Source organism: Aquarana catesbeiana, linkage group LG02, assembly GCF_042186555.1.
Source record: "Aquarana catesbeiana isolate 2022-GZ linkage group LG02, ASM4218655v1, whole genome shotgun sequence".
Taxonomy (NCBI): domain Eukaryota; kingdom Metazoa; phylum Chordata; class Amphibia; order Anura; family Ranidae; genus Aquarana; species Aquarana catesbeiana.
The window spans coordinates 282,407,239-282,429,411 of NC_133325.1; positions in this window are offsets into that span (position 1 = coordinate 282,407,239).

Consider the following 22,173-nt stretch of genomic DNA (forward strand, 5'->3'; position numbering starts at 1 on the left):
ACCACCTTCAGACCTGAAGGCAGTTCAGCGCTTCCTGGGCTTTGCAAATTTCTATCGAAAATTCATTAAGAACTTTGCCACCATTGCACATCCCCTCTCCTCTCTCACCAGGAAGACTCCAACTACCTTTAAATGGACTACTGAAGCCCAGGCAGCCTTCACTCAGTTAAAGAAAGCCTTTACCTCTGCACCAATCCTACGCCATCCTGTTCTTGCGCTACCTTTTATTGTGGAGGTAGATGCATCTGAAGTAGGGGTGGGGGCGCTTTTGTCACAAAAGGATCCTGTAAATGCCGCCATCCACCCCTGTGCCTTCTTGTCTCGGAAATATTCCCCAGCAGAGCGCAATTATGATATAGGCAACAGAGAACTTCTAGCCATAAAGCTCGCTTTGGAGGAATGGAGACATTGGCTGGAGGGAGCTCGCTATCCATTCATAGTTCTGACTGACCACAAAAACCTTGAATACATCCATTCTGCTAAAAGACTGAACTCACGTCAAGCCAGGTGGTCATTGTTCTTCTCCAGATTTGACTTCACAATTTCATATTTACCAGGACCAAGAAACATTAAGGCTGACGCCTTGTCTCGCAGCTTTCTTTCAGAGTCTCCTCCTCCGCTTCCTCCACAACCCATTATCTCTGAGGATAGGATTTTGGCTTTCACCCAGACTGACATCTCTGAGGCCTTGTTACCTGCACAGGCTGAAGCCCCTCCCTCCACTCCCTCCGGTATGCTTTTTGTGCCCCTGGCTCTTCATTTGCAGGTATTGCAGCAGGTACATGCATCAAAACCTGCAGCACATCCGGGGTTTAGACAAACTTTTGAGATTATCTCTCGCAACCTCTGGTGGCCATCGATTAGGCAGGATGTGTTAGCCTTCGTCCAGGCCTGTGAAGTTTGTGCCAGAAGCAAGAGCAGTACCTCTAAGCCGCCTGGTCTCCTACGTCCTCTACCAATACCTACCTGTCCCTGGACCCATTTATCTATGGACTTTATCACTGACTTGCCTCCGTCCCAGGGATGTTCCACGATCTGGGTGGTGGTAGACAGGTTCAGTAAAATGGCCCACTTTGTTCCGCTTCCGAAACTTCCATCTGCTAAAGAACTGGCATCTTTATTCATTAAACATGTTTTCAGGCTCCATGGGGCACCAATCAACATTGTCTCAGACCGTGGCTCTCAGTTTATAGCCCAGTTTTGGAAGGCCCTTTGCTCTCAGCTGGGGATTAAGTTATCATATTCTTCAGCATATCATCCTGAGACAAACGGCCAAACAGAAAGGACTAATCAGACTCTAGAGAAGATGGTACGTTGTCTGATGGCCAATGATGAGGTGGAGTGGGTCAACGTCCTGCCATGGGCAGAGTTTGCCTTTAATAACTGTGCCAGCACATCTACAGGGACCTCTCCTTTCTTCTGTGTTTACGGGTTGCATCCTCGTGTGTGCTCCTTTGATCTTCCACCCTCTGATGTGCCAGATGCCAACACCACAATAGAAAATTTCTCCAAAATCTGGTCCGATGTTAATCATGCTATTTCTCGCTCTGTGCTGGCTTTTAAGAAAATGGCGGACAAGAGGCGCTCAAAGGCACCAGGATTTAAAGTTGGTGACAAAGTGTGGCTATCATCCAGGAATCTGTCCCTGCATGTTCCATCTAAAAAACTTGGCCCAAAATTCATCGGGCCCTATGAAATTTCGGAGATTGTTAATCCTGTATCCTATAGATTAAAACTCCCCCCATCCATGCGCATTCCAAATGTCTTTCATGTTTCATTGTTGAAACCTGTTCATTCCAGCCTCCAAGTAAATGAACCAGAACCTGTGGATGTGTTGGACAGTCAGGAATATGAAGTGGCATTTATTCTTGATTCCAGACGAGTGCGAGTGCGACAATATCTCGTTCATTGGAAAGGTTTCGGCCCAGAGGATCGATCTTGGGTCCCAGCTCGTGATCTTCATGCTGACCGACTTAAGAAGAAGTTTCATCTTCGTTATCCAAGTAAGCCTGGGGGTGCAGGAGCAACCCCTCGAGAAAGGGGGGGTACTGTCAGTACTAGGATCCCTTTAGGACCCAGCACAACTCACCTGACACAGCCTTTACCTGGGAAACAACAATGATTGGCCAGCTCACCTTTAAATAACTTGCATCAGCATTCAATCATTGCTCGTGTTAGAGTTTACCTTGTGTTTGATCCAGTTGATATCTGCTTTGTGTATTTCGTGTATGACCCGGCTCGTTTGACCCTGTTTGCTTGCTTCTGATTCGGTACGGTTTGGACTCTGATCTTCCTGTGTATGACCCAGCTTGCCTAGACTACGTTTTTGCCTGATACCACTAGTACCTTCATCTGCAGCGGTGAACTACAAGCACCAGACATCTATCCTTCACCTGCAGCGGTGAACTACAAACACCAGACACCATCAATCCTCATCTGCAGCGGTGAACTACAAGGTCCAGCAAACATCTACCTACATCTACAGCTGTGAACTACAAGTCCCAGCTGACCTGCTCTGCTCAGACCTGCTCATGGTATGTGCTCTTGTTCTTTGAACTCTTTGCATAATCAGAACACCTGAACTGTTACCTGTTATATACTCTAGCCTGACAGAAATGAAGGGGAACCCTGCGCCAAAATTTTTTAAAAAATGATGTAGGGGTCCCCCAAAATTCATACCAGACCCTTATCCAAGCACGCAACCTGGCAGGCGGCAGGAAAAGAGGGGGGATGAGAGCGCGACCCCCCTCCTGAACCATACCAGGCCACATGCCCTCAACATGGGGAGGGTGCTTTGGAGTAGCCCCCTAAAGCACCTTGTCCCCATGTTGATGGGGACAAGGGCATCATCCCCACAACCCTTGCTCGGTGGTTGTGGGGGTCTTATCAGAATCTGGAAGCACCCTTTAAACGGGGACCTCCCGAATCCCAGCCCCCCATGTGAATTGGTAGTGGGGTACAATTTCACAAAAAAGTGTCAAAGATGGTAAAAAAGACAAGAGACAGCTTGGGACAAGTCCTTTATTAAAAAATAAAAAAATAAAAATGTCCAGCGTTGTAAATTCATGCTGCCCGACGGACTGAAAAAGAGAAAAAAAAAAGCCGCAACTGTTCTTCCTCCATGGGAGACTCCTGCCGAATGATGCTTCATATGGGTGACAGTTCTTATATAGCTGAGGGTGGGGCCACCCGGTTATGTAAATGGGTGACCCCGCCCCCTCTGATGCCACGTGGAATCCACAGGGAACATGGGGCAGGTAACCCATTTACATCACTGGGTGGCCCCGCCTTCAGCTATATATAAGAACTGTCATCCAGAAGAAGCGTCATTCGGCGGAAGCCTTTCATGGGGGCGGAACAGTTGCAGCTTTTTTTTTTCTTTTTTGGTCCATCAGGCGGTGTGGATTTAAATCGCTGGACATTTTCTGTCTTTTTTAGCATTTTTGACACTTTTTTGTTACCAATTTACATATGGGGCGGGATCTGAGGGTTCCCTTGTTAAAGGGGGCTTTCAGATTCTGATAAGCCCCCGCCCACATACCCCCACAGCCACCAGGCAAGGGTTGTGGGGATGAGGCCCTTGTCCCCATCAACATGGGGATGAGGTACTTTGGGGGGCTACTGTTGAGGGAATGTGGCCTAGTACGGTTCAGGAGGGTGGCACTCTCTCGTCCCCCTCTCTTTTCCTGCTGCCTGCCAGGCTGCGTGCTCGGATAAGGGTCTGGTGTGGATTTTGGGGGACCCCTATGCCATTCTTAAAAAAAAATTTGGCACAGCGTGCCCCTTAAAATCCATGCAATTCAGGTCTGGTATGGATTTTGGGGGACGCCAATGACATTTTTTTGGAATTTGGCACAGGGTTCTCCTTAATATCCATACCAGACCTTAAGGCCTAGTATGGATTTTGGAGGACCCCCACGCAATTTTTTTTTTAATTTTTGGTTTGGGGTTCCCCTTAATATTCATACCAGACCCAAAGGGCCTGGTAATGGACTGCAGGGAACCCATGCCCTTTTTTTTAATAAGTTTTATCTATATTGCCGAGACCCAACAATTTATTACAGCCGCAATCAGTTTTAAATGACAATTTTTCCTTTAGAAATGTCGTTTTGCTGCGGTATTCTTCTAAACATGGGAAAAATGCACCACTTTACAGGCACACTATGGACACCCCCAGGCACGATATTTAAAGGAATATTTCATTTTTATTGTTTGACTTTAAGCATTGAAAAAATCACTGCTCCCGCAAAAACAGCCGTTTTTAAAAAAAATGTTTGCATTGATACATGTCCCTGGGGCAGGATCCGAGTCCCCAAACACTTTTTATGACAATAACTTGCATATAAGCCTTTAAAATGAGCACTTTTGATTTTTCATGTTAGTGTCCCATAGACTTTAACACTGTTCCAGCGGCTTTCGAATTTGCCCCGAACACCGCATATTGTTCGGTGTCCACAGAAGATCTAAACAACCAAAGGTCGGCCCGAACTTATGCTTGGGCCGAACCGTTTTCCCATCCCTAGTAGTCAGTGGTGTAATCACAGCTGTTTGATCAGGCCAGCTCCTTATTATCTGAACTTGCATGAAGGTGATCAAGTCATATTCAATTTGGGCATCTGTGCACATGCATCCCCCTAGCATACTTTTTTTTTAAACTGGCAGGAATACTGCACACAAGCATCTAAAGCATACAGTTTGAATTTGTTTTCTCATTTGTTTACTCACTCTGTTGTTCAAGCACACAGCCCAAAATAATTATTGTTCTTCCTTTACAAATGACTTTTTTGGCTACATTTTCAGGACAGAAACGTGTGTTCTATTTATGTGGATATTGCACAGTGTGCTGTCATGAAGTGTTTCATTTTGACAAGCTCAGAAAAATGAGCCAGGTGTGAACAAAACAACTTGTGAATTTTGTTAAACTTTCTTCCCAAGCAAAAAATAAAAGTAACATCTTCAAACTAGAATTTAAATATGTTTTATTTATAGAATCAATTTAGAAATGTCGTTTTTGATTTTTAATTTAAATTAATTTGACTAATGTAAAGGTTTCTTATATTTTATTTTTGCTATTGCTAGAATATGTACAATTATATTTTTAAATTATTATGCAATAATTTTCATTTATTCTGGATCACTGGTATGCTTTAGTGTCTTTATTTAATATCTGTAAATTATTCATGGCCTGAGGTTCTTGAATTTTAATCCTACAATGGTCATTTGCCATTCCAAAGATGTTTGGAACACCTTTAAAGAAGAAGTAAGGCCAAAGTTCTTTCGGCTCTACTTCTACTGTAGGTCACAAGAGTGTACTTTGTTCTGTACTCCTGTGACCTGTATTCAGCTGACTTTAATGTTGGAATCCAACCAGATGCCTGGCCGGCAGCTGGCTCAGTCTCTCAATGAACCTTTGAGAACCTGAACCAACTGTTCCCCCCCTTTCCACAGCCGGGTGCTCCAGTGAGGGCTGGAAGGGCAGAGCAGAGAGACACTGGCTGTCTGCTCACTGAAGACTGAGAACTGAGCAATCGTTTGGTTCGGTCTTAGAGGCAGCAGGGTATCAGATCAATGCTGCATCCACCTAGGTAAGTATCATCCTTACTTCAACCTATGCATTCATCTATCCATCCATCCATTCATTTCATTAATATCTTATCTTGTAGTATTTAGTGAGGCACAGACTTCATGCTGTCTTGAAGTTTTAAGAAGTACCAAGGCAAGGGCGGACTGGACCGGGGGCAATTTTGCCGCTCTTATGCCCCATTAAAAGGCCCCTGTGCCACCAGATCACAACTGTGCATTCGCAGTTCCGGAGCTAGCGGAGAGCTACTGCTCAGGTGGCTCTGGTGGGGGGGCAGGTCTGATGGCATGTGCCTGTGTATGCTTTTCTTGCCACCCACCATCAACACAGGAGGAGCAGGAGACTGGGGAATCTGGTGATCTTGCCAGGGAAAATTTGCATGTTTAGCCTACTGCCCTTCCTGTGACTCTCTGCTGCTCTGCTTGCTTGGCTTGCCCAGTGGTATGATGCTCACTCACGAGAGAAGGTCCAGACTCCACGGGTAGCGTTGTGTGGAATGGTCTCTCTCTGTGCAGGCAACATGGAGCAGTCTCTCTCTCTCTCTCCTCTCTCTGTGCAGACATTGTGGAGTGTTCTCTCTCTCGCTCTCTCTCTCTCTCTCTCTGCATGCAATGTGGAGCAGTCTCTCTCGCTCTCTCTGGAGACAGAAATGAAGGGGAAGTCTCTCCAGTTGAACATAGGTGACATAAAACTGATGGGTTATAACTGCCTTCACTAGACCAAAAATAAGAAATATGTTTTTTGCCTGCAGATCTGTCTTAAATCACATTGTTAATCACATATGGTACTTGTTTGTAGCTTAAATACAGAAATTTGCACTTAAAACTGTAATTTTGTTTGAAAGGTCAATAAAAACTTGACTGTGTCAGTAAATTTCACTTTGGTAGGTTGGTAACACTGACCATCAGTAATATTGAAATGAGACATGTAGAAAAACAAAAATAGAGGCGCCTTCTAAGTGTAGACTGTTTTACATTTATTGGTCAAAAGTATAAAACCACTCACATTTAGGCACATTAGGATAGTCCCACAGAGGTAAGTCTCCATGCACGCTGGTCTGTGCAGTGTTCTGCCGTGTCCCCTGTAAGAGCAGTTCGCCGACTCTGTGTGTAGATTAGACCAAGATGGAAGGCTGGAATGCACGTGGACTGCAGGGGCGGGCATGTGACATCACTTGAAATGACCGCAATGTGTTTCTGAGAGTGCGCACTGACGATGACAAGGAGACGTGCGTTCCTTTCTCAAGCTAAGGTTGTAGGGCCATGGATGCCTTATATAGGGTGCTATCTACTGAGGGAATATGGGAATGACTGGAGATAGCTGTAGATGTATTTGACTCTGGTGACTATACTATCAGGATGCCATCTAGTGGCGGGTAAAAAGAATGCTGTTAATGAGTAAATTATACAGCAATGGTAGAATAATAGTGAATAAAATACTGATGGCCAAAATTACATTAAAAAATCTAGAAACATGCAAATTGCCCAAATGGCAAGCCATTGCACTTCATGTGGCAATCAATAGCAAAATACATTCAATATGAATATCAATAGCATAATTTAAAACTAAGATATCCATAACATGTACAAATATTGAGATAAAATTGATAAAAACATACATGTGATGAATATATAACAAACACTGTATTGCTCATAAACATACCATCTCTGTAAACCTAATATCAGTGAAATAAGTGTAGGGTAATACTGGCATGATAAGGTATGTTTTTATTCCTGCGCTATCATGCGAAAGTGGAAAATAAATATGGAACTGCTGCAAGCACTGAATAAGGGTCAATCCATACCCATACAAAGATTAAAGCAAGTGGGCGTTGGTGCTGAGCTGTTTAGATGAAAACCAGATGAAAGAGCAATGTGCTGCTAAAGGTAGCAGTACACATGCAAATAAGTGAATAAACAAAAACAAATCTATAATGCAAACACTATCCACTGTGGACAATAAAGTGACAGTTTTCAAGTGCAAGGTGCAAAGTAATATTGATATATATTTAAACACTGCAATAATTCTTCTGTATATGTAAAAATATGTGCAAAAATGGACTGTGCAAATATGCAAAATAAACTGTGCAAAACCAGCAAAAGTCTTGTGCAAAGTGCAAGTAAACTGTGCAACAACAGCAATACAGTCTTTTATTCTTTGTGCAAAGAATTTCAAAGTTCAAACAAAGGTGCCGAGGAAAAATAATGTGATCGTCTGATGGAGACAGAAATGGGGGCATCGCGATGATCAGCACAATGGAATACAGGGCATACAACAAAACAACAAATAAAGCACATAGAGCACCTCATGGATACAGGAAATGCATATAAGATGACAGGACATGCATTCAGAAGGAGTTGGTACAATAAACATTCCTAGTACACATGTTGGTATATATATACCCCTCACATTTTTATAAATATTTTATTATATCTTTTAATGTGACAGCACTAAAGAAATGATACTTTGCTACAATGTAAAGTAGTGAGTGTACAGCTTGTATAACAGTGTAAATTTGCTGTCCCCTCAAAATAACTCAACACACAGCCATTAATGTCTAAACTGCTGGCAACAAAAGTGAGTACACCCCTAAGTGAAAATGTCCAAATTGAGCCCAATTAGCCATTTTCTCTCCCTAGTGTCATGTGACTCGTTAGTGTTACAAGTTCTCAGGTGTGAATGGGGAGTAGGTGTGTTAAATTTGGTGTTAGCGCTCTCACTCTATCATACTGGTCACTGGAAGTTCAACATGGCACCTCATGGCAAAGAACTCTCTTCAGATCTGAAAAAAAGAATTGTTGCTGTACATAAAGATGGTCTAGGCTATAAGACGATTGCCAAAACCCTGAAACTGAGCTGCAGCAAGGTGGCCAAGACCATACAGTGGTTTAACAGGACAGATTCCACTCAGAACAGGCCTCGCTATGGTTGACCAAACACGTTGAGTGCACATGCTCAGCATCATATCCAGAGGTTGTCTTTGGGAAATAGATGTATGAGTGCTGCCAGCATTGCTGCAGAGGTTGAAGGGGTGGGGGGTCAGCCTGTCAGTGCTCAGACCATACGCCGCACACTGCATCAAATTGGTCTGCATGGCTGTCTTCCCAAAAGGAAGCCTATTCTAAAGATGATGCACAAGAAAGTCCGCAAACAGTTTGCTGAAGACAAGCAGACTAAGGACATGGATTACTAGAACCATGTCCTGTGGTCTGATGAGACCAAGATAAACGTATTTGGTTCAGATGGTGTCAAGCGTGTGGGGCAGCAACCAGTTGAAGAGTACAAAGACAAGTGTGTCTTGCCTACAGTCTAGCATGGTGGTAGGAGTGTCATGGCCTGGGGGTGCACGAGTGCTGCCGGCACTGGGGAGCTGCAGTTCACTGAGGGAACCATGAATGCCAACATGTACTGTGACATACTGAAGCAGAGCATGATCCCCTCCCTTCAGAGACTGGGCTGCTGGGCAGTATTCCAACATGATAATGACCCCAAAGACACCTCCAAGACGACCACAAACTTGCTAAAGAAGCTAAGGGTAAAGGTAATGGACTGGCCAAGCATGTCTCCAGACCTAAACCCTATTGAGCATCTGTGGGGTATCCTTAAACGGAAGGTGGAGGAGCGCTAGTTCTCTAACATCCACCAGCTCCATGATGTCATCATGAAGGAGTGGAAGAGGACTCCAGAGGCAATCTGTGAGGCTCTGGTGAACTCCATACCCAAGAGGATTAAGGCAGTGCTGGAAAATAATGATGGCCACACAAAATATTGACACTTTGGGCCCAATTTAGACATTTTTACTTAGGGGTACACTCACTTTTGTTGCCATCAGTTTAGACATTAATAGCTGTGTGTTGAGTTATTTTGAGGGGACAGCAAATTTACACTGTTATATAAGCTGTACACTCACTACTTTACATTGTAGCAATGTGTCATTTCTTCAGTGTTGTCACATGAAAAGATATAATAAAATATTTACAAAAATGTGAGTTGTGTACTCACTTTTGTGAGATACTGTATATAGAAAAATAAAAGAGATCAAAATTGCAGGGCTATAAAGATCAAAGACTAAATTCCAGGTTACCCAGTTATTTTTCCATACCTCCAGAGGTGAATCCCTCAAGGAAGGGTTTGTAATTCACCGCCTCATTGAGACCAGTAAAAATGTGTGGCCTTGAGGGAGAAAATCCATTTAAGTTCTCTCTGAAGGAGGAGCTTGTTCCAAGCTCCTCCTCTTGGATTGGGATGTATCCTATAAAGAACCAGAAATTTGATCTTGGGAAATCGTCCATTGTGAAAGGTGGTTACATGTCTCACTAATGGTAGATCAAGGTTGCATCCCTTCATACTCCAAACATGTTTGGATATTCTTGTACGGAATTCAACCTTCGTCTTGCCCACAGAAAGGGAACCACAATCACATTGAAAGGGAACAACCATGCGTTTTAAAATTGGCGAAATGTCGTGCCCTGAAAGTTTGAATGTTGGGCAATCTGCATGAGGTACCCACGCATATGTCCCTTTGAGTTTACAGTGGTCACCTCTAGCCTCTCCCTTGAATTCACTGTGGATGATATAGTCTTTGATTGAAGTGGCACGTCTAAAAGTTATAGATGGTGTTTGGGATGTAAATCTACCCACATTGGGATCAATTGATAATCATCTTCTGTATGACATTTTGTATTTTTGTATGTTGGTTAGAATATTTTATTATTATCCTAGTTGTATCATCTAACTTTTTATCCTTCTTGGTGCCATATAATAAATCGCTCCTAGTGTTATCCATTTTAAAAATAGAAATAAGTGCAGCACAATAACAGAGAAAGGTCCACAATTAAAGTTTAAAGTTCACTGAGGAACCAAAAGTCCCTGGATGGAAATTTAAAAGACCTTGTAAAGATTGAAATGCAATCCACAGAAATCCAAGTGGCAAACCCTCCACCAGCTGATAAAAAGCGCTTACCAGATCAGATGGACCCCTGAATTAGCAGGAAATCTAAAACGCTTGTTTCCACAAATGGAATGAGGAAGGGATGGCCAGCGCTCCGGTTGAGTAGGCCCGTCCAATCCAATAATAAGATAAACACAGTCTAACCCTATACATATAGGGGCTATTTGATTCCCATATTTTGTGTATAATTATTATTCATCATTTATTTATTTATTTTATTGTATAGCACCTATATTATATATTGGATTACTATTATGGTCCACTATGGGCATAGTTACCAATCATCCATTTAGCAGGGTAGGAGGTTGATCTTAGCGCACCAATATATTTATATTTTATTTTCAGTCACGGTGTCAGAGCACTATCAGATTGGTTGCAGCTTGCATCATTTAGTTATTTCTCACTATTTGCACTTATCTATATCAGCGCTTTAGTATCTTTCTTTATATACAGTCTTCTAAGTTTGTGAAGCTTCAATTAATATTTATAAATAAAAATGCTCACTCACAAATGACCCTGAATCGAGGTATAGTGGTATAAACTCCTGCAGATCAATGAATGCAAAGCTCCATACAATCTCCGTGTATGACACAGGATGGCAGCGGGTGACATCCGCAAGGTAGCTCTTCCCCTGTATGCCATATGTCCTACGGGATTTTGTCAGCAAGGACGGGGCTGCCACGTCACCCAAGGATTGATATAAGCGACTGGTCTCCATGGTGATCGCAGGAAGTAGGAAATCCCTGCCTCTCTCCCGCGATCACTGCTCCTCTGGGAACACAAGCTCACTAAAGCACAGGTGGGCATGCGATACTAATTGTCTGGAAATATAGGGGTAAAACAGACCTCAACCATCTTATCCAAGTAAATACCTAATATAAATAACTGGATCCATAAAATAAGACATTTAATACCCGCAGCCATCCTTTACAATTGATTTATACAGATAAAAACATATATAAAAATATCTAAAAAAAAATATATAAAAAATATATAAAAAGAGCACCCTCAACAGACCTAAAAATCAATAGATTACTTATTTATCAGATATAAAACAGTTGAGATCAAATTCAACATTTAACCCTTCTGGATTTATAACTTTGGTTTAAAAAATCCAGAAGGATTCTCTTTGGCCAAAATGATGTTTATAATTACCCCCCCTCCAATGTTTTAAAACTTTTTCTACCCCCCAGAACTTTAAACATTTTAGATCCATTTCATGAAGATTCCTAAAATGCTTAGATACACTATGTGATCTTAAACCTTTTTGATGTTATTCACATATTCACCAATACGTACACTCAAAGGTCTAGAGGTTCTGCCCATGTACTGGAGTCCGCAATCGCACTCCAGCATGTAAACAACTCTCATGGTGCCACAAGTGATAAGGTTTTTGATGGGGTCATTTTTATTCATAGCTGAGGAAGAGAACTCCTTATGCCTTTTAATGTTATGCTTGCATTGCCTGCATGCAGGGCATTTTCCTGAGAGAAATGAGAATATTCTATTATCTTTGACTACAGGGAGGTCTACAACACCTGGGGCTATGAAATCTCTGAGAGTGGGTGAACGTCTGTAAATAAAATGAGGGCGAAGGGGTAGGATTGTACCCAGAACTCTGTCCTTTCTTAAAACCTCCCAATGTGTAATGATATTTTTTTTTTTTTATTTTTATGTTGTAGTCCAATATAATTTTATATTTATGTCTATTCTCTTTTTTATTTTTATCTGCTACCGACATGGTCCTATCTAGATTACCAATGATCTGAATTATTTTCCAATAAGAATTTTTTTGAGATATAAAAAGGTTTAACAATCATGCACAAGAACAGTTTTGCATAGCATACATAGAGCATGACCAAGGTCACCAACCTCCCTGATGCACTGCGTGACCTTAGTATCGTTCATGCATCCAGTGCAAAAAGAAAAACTGTTTTACAATATGAACATAAGCGAGTATTAGATACATTTTTAAAGTTTTGGAAAAAGAGTAAGAAGCAATGGTAATACATTAAAAAAAAAAGGAAAAATAAAAAATTACATTGTAAGTAATGAGTGGAATTTAGTAGTAGTTATAGATATGGTCCGTCTGAGCAAGGCTCGCTCATATACAAATATCGGAGTATATCTAGTTATACATATATTAAAAAAGATAAACAGTCTTGATGAATATTCTTAGGGCAGAGTTATTCAGCCATTTCATAGTTTATCGTAAGAATCAGAGTATTTGAATAGAAACCATGACCTCCATAAATTTATTGAATTTTTCTGTGTTTTCTGAAGCAATAGCTACTGTCTCTTCCATTTTGTTGATTGAGTCTACTACATGCAGCCACTCTGCCACTGTAAGCACTTGCGTAGTTTTCCAATATTTGGGGATGACAGATTTAGTTGCATTCAGCAGATGCCCAACAATGATTTTTTTGTATTTGCGTAAGGAATAATCGGATATGTTCAGTAGGCAGCATTCTGGTGTGAGTTTTAGTTTTTTAAGGTTCTGCAGTAGAAACGTTTGATTGCCATTTGAAACCCTGCCTTCAAGAAAAATCTCCAGAATCTCTAATATATTTGTTTTTTTCTTATCCTGAACCTCCTTATACCATTTATTCATTTTAATTTTTAATTCACTCACAAAGTCTGGAATAATCTGGTGAATCCTAAAGGGATAGAGGTTCTATCTTATTTTTAAGACCCACGATTTTTTTTGTCTGCTAAATTAATTTTCCTTTGCTTTCTCAATAATAAAAAAAAATTCTCCCACCCAAAAAAAATCTCCCACCCAATGATGGTCTAATTGATGACAAATCAGTGCAGGAATGGTATGATTTTTTTTAATAAGAAAGGTCAGGAACTTATAGATTTTTTATTATTGAGAAAGCAAAAGGAAAATTAAATTACTGGGCAAATTGTGTATCTTAAAAATAAGATAGAACCTCTTCAGGATTCATTGGATTTTTCCAGACTTTTAAATTAATTAAAAATTAAAATGAATAAATGGGATAAGGAGGTTCAGGATAAGAAAAAAAAAACAAATACATTAGAGATTCTGGAGATTTTTCTCGGGAGAAGGTTTTCAAACGGCAGTCAAAAGTATCTCCTGCAGAACCTTTGCCAATTAATGCACCATCAGCCCAAACATCTTATAAACCCTTTCCCTCTACCCCTGTGAATACCTTGAGATATAATGCTCCCTTATCCCAGGGAACCATTAATAAAGGTTATTCAAATCCCAACAGGAGGGGCAGAGGGAATTTCAACAGAGGTGGGAGGAATCGAGGAAATAATCACCAATCTGTACCCCCCCCCCCCCCGTGATTATGGGTATTGGAATGATAATTGGGCGCCTAGAGGTGGGACCCCAAATGATTCCCACACTAGGGAAAATTATCACAATAATCCCAATCAATTTTTAAGGGGGAATGAATATTATCAAGACAGAGCACCTTTACCAGTACAGAACTGGTTTACACCTTTGTACAATGGAGGAGCTGAACAAGGAAATTTTTTTTTAGGGAACCCTCAACCTTTTTGGCAAGGACCATGGGGACACACACCCATTGAAAACAAACGGGGGAAAAATAGAAGAGAAAGAGAGAGAGAAGAGCAGGAAGAAGAACAAAATAGGACAAGGCTCCAATAGGTGCAGGTATCTATAATAATAGTGGCTCATCATTTTCAGAGGATGAATTGAAGGTCCTAGAAAAAGGATTCAAGTTCACCCCTATTCGCTATTTTAATACATTTCAGACCTATATTAGCTTGCAAAAGTTCATTAGAAGTCTCAATATCAAACAATATTTTCTCTCCAAACTGGGTGAACGATTGTCTCAACTGTTTCAGGGATCAATTCTAACTTGGCCAATAAATCAGTGTTCAGTGTTCAATCCCCCTAAAAGTTTTTAAAGACTTTGTGTGTACACACAAAGTCTTTAAAAACATGGTTACTGGGGGCATGGCCGGCTGCTGAGAGGATGGTCTCAGGCTGTTAGAGCTCTGAGGTAAAGGGCTCCCTGTAGCTTAAATAAAGCGACAAAAATATCTTCTGAGGGCACAATTAAAGACTGATAGCGGTGGTGAATGTCCTAGGAAGATGGGTAATCAAAAAAATAAAGAAGGACCCCACAAATTCAGCAAATTCAGAAGCAAGGCTTGGACACTGCAGAAGATTAAAGATGGCACTGGTCCCTCCTCACCTCACAGTAGCACAAAGCAGCAGGATGCCAGTGCTGAGAGAGACATGGAGACACAGCCTGGCTCACAGGGAAACAGTCTACAGCTCCAGGATGACATTAACAGCCCCATAAAAAGGAGGAGAAGAATTTCATCCTCTGAGGAAGGATGAGTGAAACTCCAAATAAACATAATAGTACACTGGGAATTAACCCCTATGATGCAAAACTAAATGCAATACCTACCACAGGTCAACTCATATCAGATTCCATTATTAAAGACATTATAATGTCACTGAGGGGAGCTCTTCATCTTGACATGATACATTTTATGAATCAGTCAAAGCAAGAAATTGATGAACTAGGTGACAGAGTGGAATATGTGGAAAACAAAATGAGTGACTTTACAGAAGCTCATAATGGATTCGTTGACGCACATTTTGATGTGGAAAATGAAATCAGAAATCTAAAAATGAAAGTCACAGACCTGAAAGATAGGTCCAGAAGGAATAATATAAAATTCTGCTGAATTCCTGAAAATATTAAACCTGCTGACCTGAAAAGATTTCTAACAGAAATGATTTCTAAACTTCTCCCTGCAACTCCCCAACAAGAACTGATGATAGACCATGCACATAGACTTTCTAAACCATCACATATACCAGAAAGACTGCCTAGAGATGTCATAGCAAAAATTATTTTCTTCCAAGTAAAAGATCAACTGATGCAATTTTTTTTCCACTCAGTAGCATACAAGGTTCAATACTGCCATCTAGTGGATGAAAAGGGAACCAACTCTGTAAGTGCCAATGGTTCTTTACCTCATGCAAGGAATCTACTAATGATATTCATTAACGATGCTTGCAGACATTTCCATGGGTCTTAAACTAATGTCACTCAATGCAAAAGGCCTCAACAGCCCATTTAAGTGGAAAGCTCTCTGGAATGACATATTAAAACTCCAAAGTGACATTGTATGCATTCAAGAATCACATTTTGCTATGAACAAAGCGCCAACATTCTCCCACTACAAATTCCCTCATATATTTGTATTCAACACCACCAAGAAAACAAATGGAGTAATATTGGCAATAAAAGATTCGGTTTCCTTCCAACCTCTAAACGTTAAGACTGATTCTCAAGGTCAGTACATTATTCTGGCAGCAACCATTAAAAACACAGACTTTACTATTGTCAATATTTATGCCCCAAACAAAAACCTTCATCAATTTATTAAGAAAATTATAACAAAGGCACATAAAATGCAAAAAGGTCAACTCATAATTTGCGGAGACTTCAACGCACTGATGGATCCAGATATAGTCACCTCCAATCAAGGACACACCAAAAGAATGGGACTAAATAAAATATTTTTTAATGAAGATTTGTATGATCCCTGGAGCTGTCTGCACTCCACCGAAAGGGACTATACATTTTATTCCCATGTCCACAAATCCTACTCAAGGATAGATTATTTTATAACGGACAAATTACTACTTCAGAACATATCTAAAGCTCAAATCCGCAATATTTCTTGGTTTGATCATGCTCCAATAACAATAGAAATGTTATAAATACAGGATTTCCCTGCACCAACAACCAAGTATGGAGGAACAATACCTACATACTTTCCCAAGAGAAACATTTGTCCGTGATAAAAGAAAACCTTAGAGAATTTTTTGTATTTCATGATACTGGTTTGATAACAAGTACCTCACTATGGTGTGCTCATAAACCATTTGTTAGGGGTCTTTTAATAAAAATAGCAGCTAGGGAAAAAAAAAATCCTTTGAGTTAAATAAACTACTAAAAGATATTACCGAAACTGAAGAACAACACAAAAAATCCCCAAGGGATATGAAATTAACACAGCAACTCAACAATCTAAGAAGGGAACTGAAATATAGGCTGATAGATAGCCATGACAAATACATAAAATGAATGAAACTGAATTACTATTCTCAAGGTAATAAAGCGGGCAAGCTTTTGGCTAACCAACTACGCCAACGTCAAAATGAAAACAAAATTAACAAGTTAGTTCACCACAAATCAAATAAAGCAATTTACAACACCCAAGAAATAGCTGATTCCTTCTCAGAATATTATGAATCTCTATATAACCTTAAAGTAGATCAATCCACCCCACAACCTTCATCCCAAAATATAGCTGACTATCTAAAAAAATATCAACCTGCCAAAAAATAGATCAGGAAGATCTACAACAAATCAACAACCCAATCTCATTACAAGAAACTCTCAAAGTTATAAAATCCATCTCTAAAAACAAAACCCCAGGTATAGATGGACTCTCAGGAGAATATTTCCAAGAATTTAGTGAAATACTAATGCCTCATCTGACTAAAATGTTCAATCAAGCAGCATTATCTAGCCAATTCCCAAAAGAGATGCTAGAAGCATTAATAATTACCATCCCAAAACCAGATAGATAAAGAACAAACTTCACCCATAATTACATACCTATATCACTACTAAATGTAGACATAAAAATGTATCTTAATAATATAGCCAATCATTTAATAAATATAACATCTTATCTCATTTGGCCAGACCAAGTAGGATTTGTTAAAGGCAGACAAGCCCCTGACGGCACTAGAAGAATGGTGAACCTAATCAACCATATTGAAAATAACAAAAACACAGGCTTTTCTGTTAGCTTTAGATGTTGAAAAAGCATTCGATAGAATGCATTGGCAATATATCTCCAAAACATTAGAAAAATTTGGCATGAAAGGATTCATACACTCAGCTATTATGTCATTATATTCCCAACCCTCAGCAAAAGTGCTCTAATCAGGATTAATCTCCAAAAGCTTCAATTCATCCAATGGCACTAGACAAGGATGCCCACTTTCCCCAATAATATTTTCCCTAGCAATAGAGCCATTAGCTGAATATATACTCACTAATCTAGACATCAGTAGCATAAAAATAGGACAATATGATCACAAACTGGGCCTTTTTGCAGATGACATCATCTTAACCTTGACAAACCCCCAACATATCTCTTTTTAATGTTCAGAAATTATTAGAATAATATAGTAATGTGTCCTATTATAAAATCAAAATAAATGTTATATCCTTCACATGAACCTCCACAAAGCCCAAAACGGAAAAACTTTGTGAGAAATACAGATATAATTGGGATGAATCAGGGATATCCAAAACAGTCTGCTTCTAATGAGGGTGTGCCACATCCCAGATATAAATGGAAATGGGGAAACCCCCTTGGGGTGGGATTTTAAAGGCACTACCATATCAACAATATGTAAAAAAGGGTATAAAGTTTATTGAACATAGGAAATAAATGTGGTGAAGCAAAAATACATTACAAAGGATGCATGGTATTTGTACAAACGTATAGCATAGAATACACAATCCAGAAACCCTACGTTTCGGAGATGGACTGTAGTCTCCTTCATCAGGGGTTTTCATAGGAAGCACAGTGTCTATAAGATTTTAAATGTACAATAATCAATAAATATGTTCAAGAGCATAATGCTGCATAATGATCAAACACACCATGTATAGTGCTTACATCATAGTAGCTAGGCAGGTACAAAAATGCATCCACAATCTTTAAAAATGTGAGGAATAACTTGAGCAGGGGGTCCCCCGCATGTCCTGTTGACCAAATAGCACTCAGTATAAGGTAAAAAGTAATATAAAATGAAGGGGGAAAGGGAAATGTCCCCCTCCCATATCACCCAACAGCCCCAGGATTATATAACAGAACCCGCAGCAGGCTGGCACATGTACTGAGGCCCAAAAATGAATTGGAGGATCTGGAAGAAAAGCAGAGAGGGGGGAGGGGGAAATAAAAGTAAGAAAAAGAGTATAAAAGTAAACCTAGGGATGGCAATATATAAGTCATGAAAGGTAATACCTCACAGAAGTGACATTCGAAAGTGAAGAAACCTACCTAAGTTGGATGGAAGAGGTAACTGACCGGTGGAGACAAGGGAAAGGGCTGCTGCAGGATCTGGAGAGCCACAGGCTGGAAATGGTCACTGTTGAGTGAAACTAGTATTAATGGCTGAAAATGCCCAGAATGGTGTTTGTGTGAAGTAGCATACAAAAACAAAGAGCTTTGCAAGTGGGTACAGCACCAAAAGATAATAAGAATAATGTCTCACCAGTGCAGCAGATCTCATAAATAGGGGGAATCTCCAGAGCGTCATGTCCCTGGTCCTACCTGGCCTGGGGATATAAATAGTGCAGCCCCATCCTTCCCTTCACAGCCTAGCTTGATTAGAAATGCCAAATAGCTGGGTATTGACTGTTCCAACCCAGCATCATCAGCACGTGGCCATGGGGCACACATGTCCTTTTTTCGGCAGCTGGCCGTTTTGATCCACAACATACAGAAGAGTTGGTAGAGTGGATAACTAAGCCGTCCTCATCCTCTTCTTCCTCTGTCACCCAGGCTCAGAGTACTTTGCCTGCCAATGCAGCTGCCAAAGTTGCCTATTCCATTGGCTCAATGTCAGTAGTCACTCCTTCATTAGCCCCACCATCATGCACGGAGGAGTCCCCCGAACTGTTCGACCACAGTGTTGGGTACATGCTGTAGGAGGATGTGCAGCGTTTTGAAGACTCCGAAGATGGTACCCAGGTTGAGGAAGGCAGTAATGTGAACCCAGGGAGAGGGGGTGCCCAAGAAGGACAAGAAACTGGCAGTCATGTTCCCCCAGCTGCAGCATACTGCCAGGTTTGCTTCTGTGATGATGAGGTCACTGACTCTATGTGGGTGCCTGATAGAAGAGAGGAGGAGTAGGAGGAGGAGGCACATCTCCAATGAGGCAGGATTCCCTCCAGGGGCCAGCTTAAGGGCAGCCACCCGACTGCATCACACCGCAGAGTTCCACATGTGCAGGGCGCTGCTGACTCCGCGCGTATTTTGAAAAGTTCTTTGGTGTGGGCCTTTTTTGATACATGTGCAGCAGATTGCACCGTTGCTGTTTGCAACATATGTCTGAAGAGTATCAAGCGTGGCCAAAACAGCATATGCTTGGGCACCACATGCTTGACCAGACATAGGTCGACCTCCCATGCAGTCCGTTGGCAACAGTACTTAAAAGACCCACAACAAAGAACAAGGCGGATCTCTCGTTGCTCCTCATCAGCTGGGATCTCCAACCCCACTATACCTTCAGTCCTCTCAGAAACCTGCACTGAGAGGAGTGAAGGTGTAGAATTAGGTGTGCCAAGTACTTGCAGGCAATCTGCTATCGCTAAACCAACATCCGATTATAGCAGGCCAGGAAAGTCTGTGGGCATTCCCGCCGGTCATATAATGCCAGTGCTCGGCTGGCTGACCTTCAAAAGGAATGCAACCTGCCCAAGAACCGCCTCATTTGTGACATGCCCACCAGGTGGAAATCAACGTTGGCAATGCTGCAGCGGCTGCACATGCAGCAGAGGGCCAGCAATGAGTACCTGTGTGAGTTTGGCACCAGGACAGGGTCAGGCGAGCTTGTTTTTTTTGCCACGCCAGTTGCTACTGATCAAGGATGCATGCACTGTCCTGTCACCATTTGAGGTGACCACAAGGATGGTGAGCAGTGACAGTGCATGCATCAGTGATACTGTCCCTCTTGTCTTCCTGTTGGAGCACACGCTTTGTGGAATAATGGACAGGGCACTTGAGGCAGAACAGAAGGAGGAAGAGGAGGACTTCCTTACCTCTCAAGGCCCCCTTTATCCAGACAGTATTCCTGCAGGCCCACACAGGAAGGAGGAGGAGGATGAGGATTGTGTCAGCATAGAAGTGGAGTCTAGCACTCAGCATCAGCAGCAGTCTTCAAGGGATCATTCTCAGTTCCCAGAAACCCATGGACGTGGCTGGGAGGAGGTGGCTGTGGATCATGTCATCCTTAGTGACCCAGGGGACTCCGGATCGAATGCCTCAGCAAAGCTTCGCTGCATGGCCTCCCTGATCCTGCAAAGCCTGCGAAAGAATCCTCGGATTTGTGGTATCAAGGAGAGGGATCATTACTGGCTGGCAACCCTTCTTGATCCACGTTACAAGGGTAAGGTTGCGGAACTTATCCAGCCTTTGCAGAGGGAGCAGAGGATGAAACATCTTTGGGAGGCCTTACAGAAAGGTTTGTGCAATGTTTCCAGAGCCTGGGAGGTTACAATTTCCTGATCCTCCTGGACAACGTGTTGCTGAGGCTTCGGTCAGTCACAGAAGGAGTGGTGGAGAAGGTGGCCGTCTGACCGTTGCATTCAGACAATTCTTTAGTCCGCAGCCCCAAGGTCTGATTGGTTCCAGCAACCATCATCAGCGTCTGATTTACATGGTGCAGGAATACCTTGGGGCAAGATCAGACTTGGAGACCTTTCCAACCAAAAATCCACTGGGTTACTGGGTGTTGAGGATGGATCACTGGCCAGAGCTTGCACAATATGCAATTGAGCTACTGGCCTGTCCTGCATCCAGCGTTCTTTCTGAACGCACATTCAGTGCTGCTGGAGGCTTTGTAACCAATCACAGAGTGCGCCTGTCCACAGACTCAGTTGATCGGATCACCTTCATAAAAATGAATCAGTCTTGGATCACCAGCTACCAAGCACCTGATGCTGATGTAACCGATTCATTTTTCTATGAACGTAAGATCCCTTGAAGACTGCCTATGCTGAGTGACTATCCTATTCCTCCTCAATGTTCATGTTGATAGCTTCTAAGAACATTTATGTTTCAGGGCACCACCACCAGTGCCTAAGGCCCGATTTTTCTGCCCCTGTTTAACAGGGGCATATGTGACGAACGCGGGTGTCAGATCCCTGCCCTCCTCGCTAACTTGCAACGAAGGACCGGCCAACCTCACACCACGCTGTCACTTACGTAACAATGCCACTCTCAGCTGCGCCCAGCACAAAGATTTTCCAGCTTGCGGGACCACAATCTAGGTGCGAGCAGCCTGAGAGTGATTGTCACTGGGCTAATTACACAATTAACCCTTTAACTGCCACCACCCCCGTTTAAAAGACCGAGCCGGGGGAGACTCGTAATTTTAGCAATACCAATTATAATTTTAGAATAAGCGTCTGCCACACACACTGCCACCACAGACAGGTCTGCTCAGAGTCTTACTCTACAACAGTAGCGCCCTTCAAGAGGCAGGTTCGTTTATAGCTTGCATTAAGAGCTTTAGAGACAAGGTTAACACTTTTCAACATAAGGGTTTATTAGGAAAAGGTCAAAGTTGATGCAAATAAAACATTTACAGAGAAAAGATGTTTCACAAGATAAAGACAATATACAGCCACAAAGCAATAAGGTAGAATTGGGAAGAAAGAATACTTGCAATTAATGTCCAAGGGTTGATCAGAGTTCGATCGATGAGCTAGGTAATCAGTTCTCGACTTGGCAGATGTTTCTTCTTGGATGGTAAAAGGAGAACTGCCCATTGTCCTGGCATCTCCTCTTTTCTGTCAAATCAAAGGGG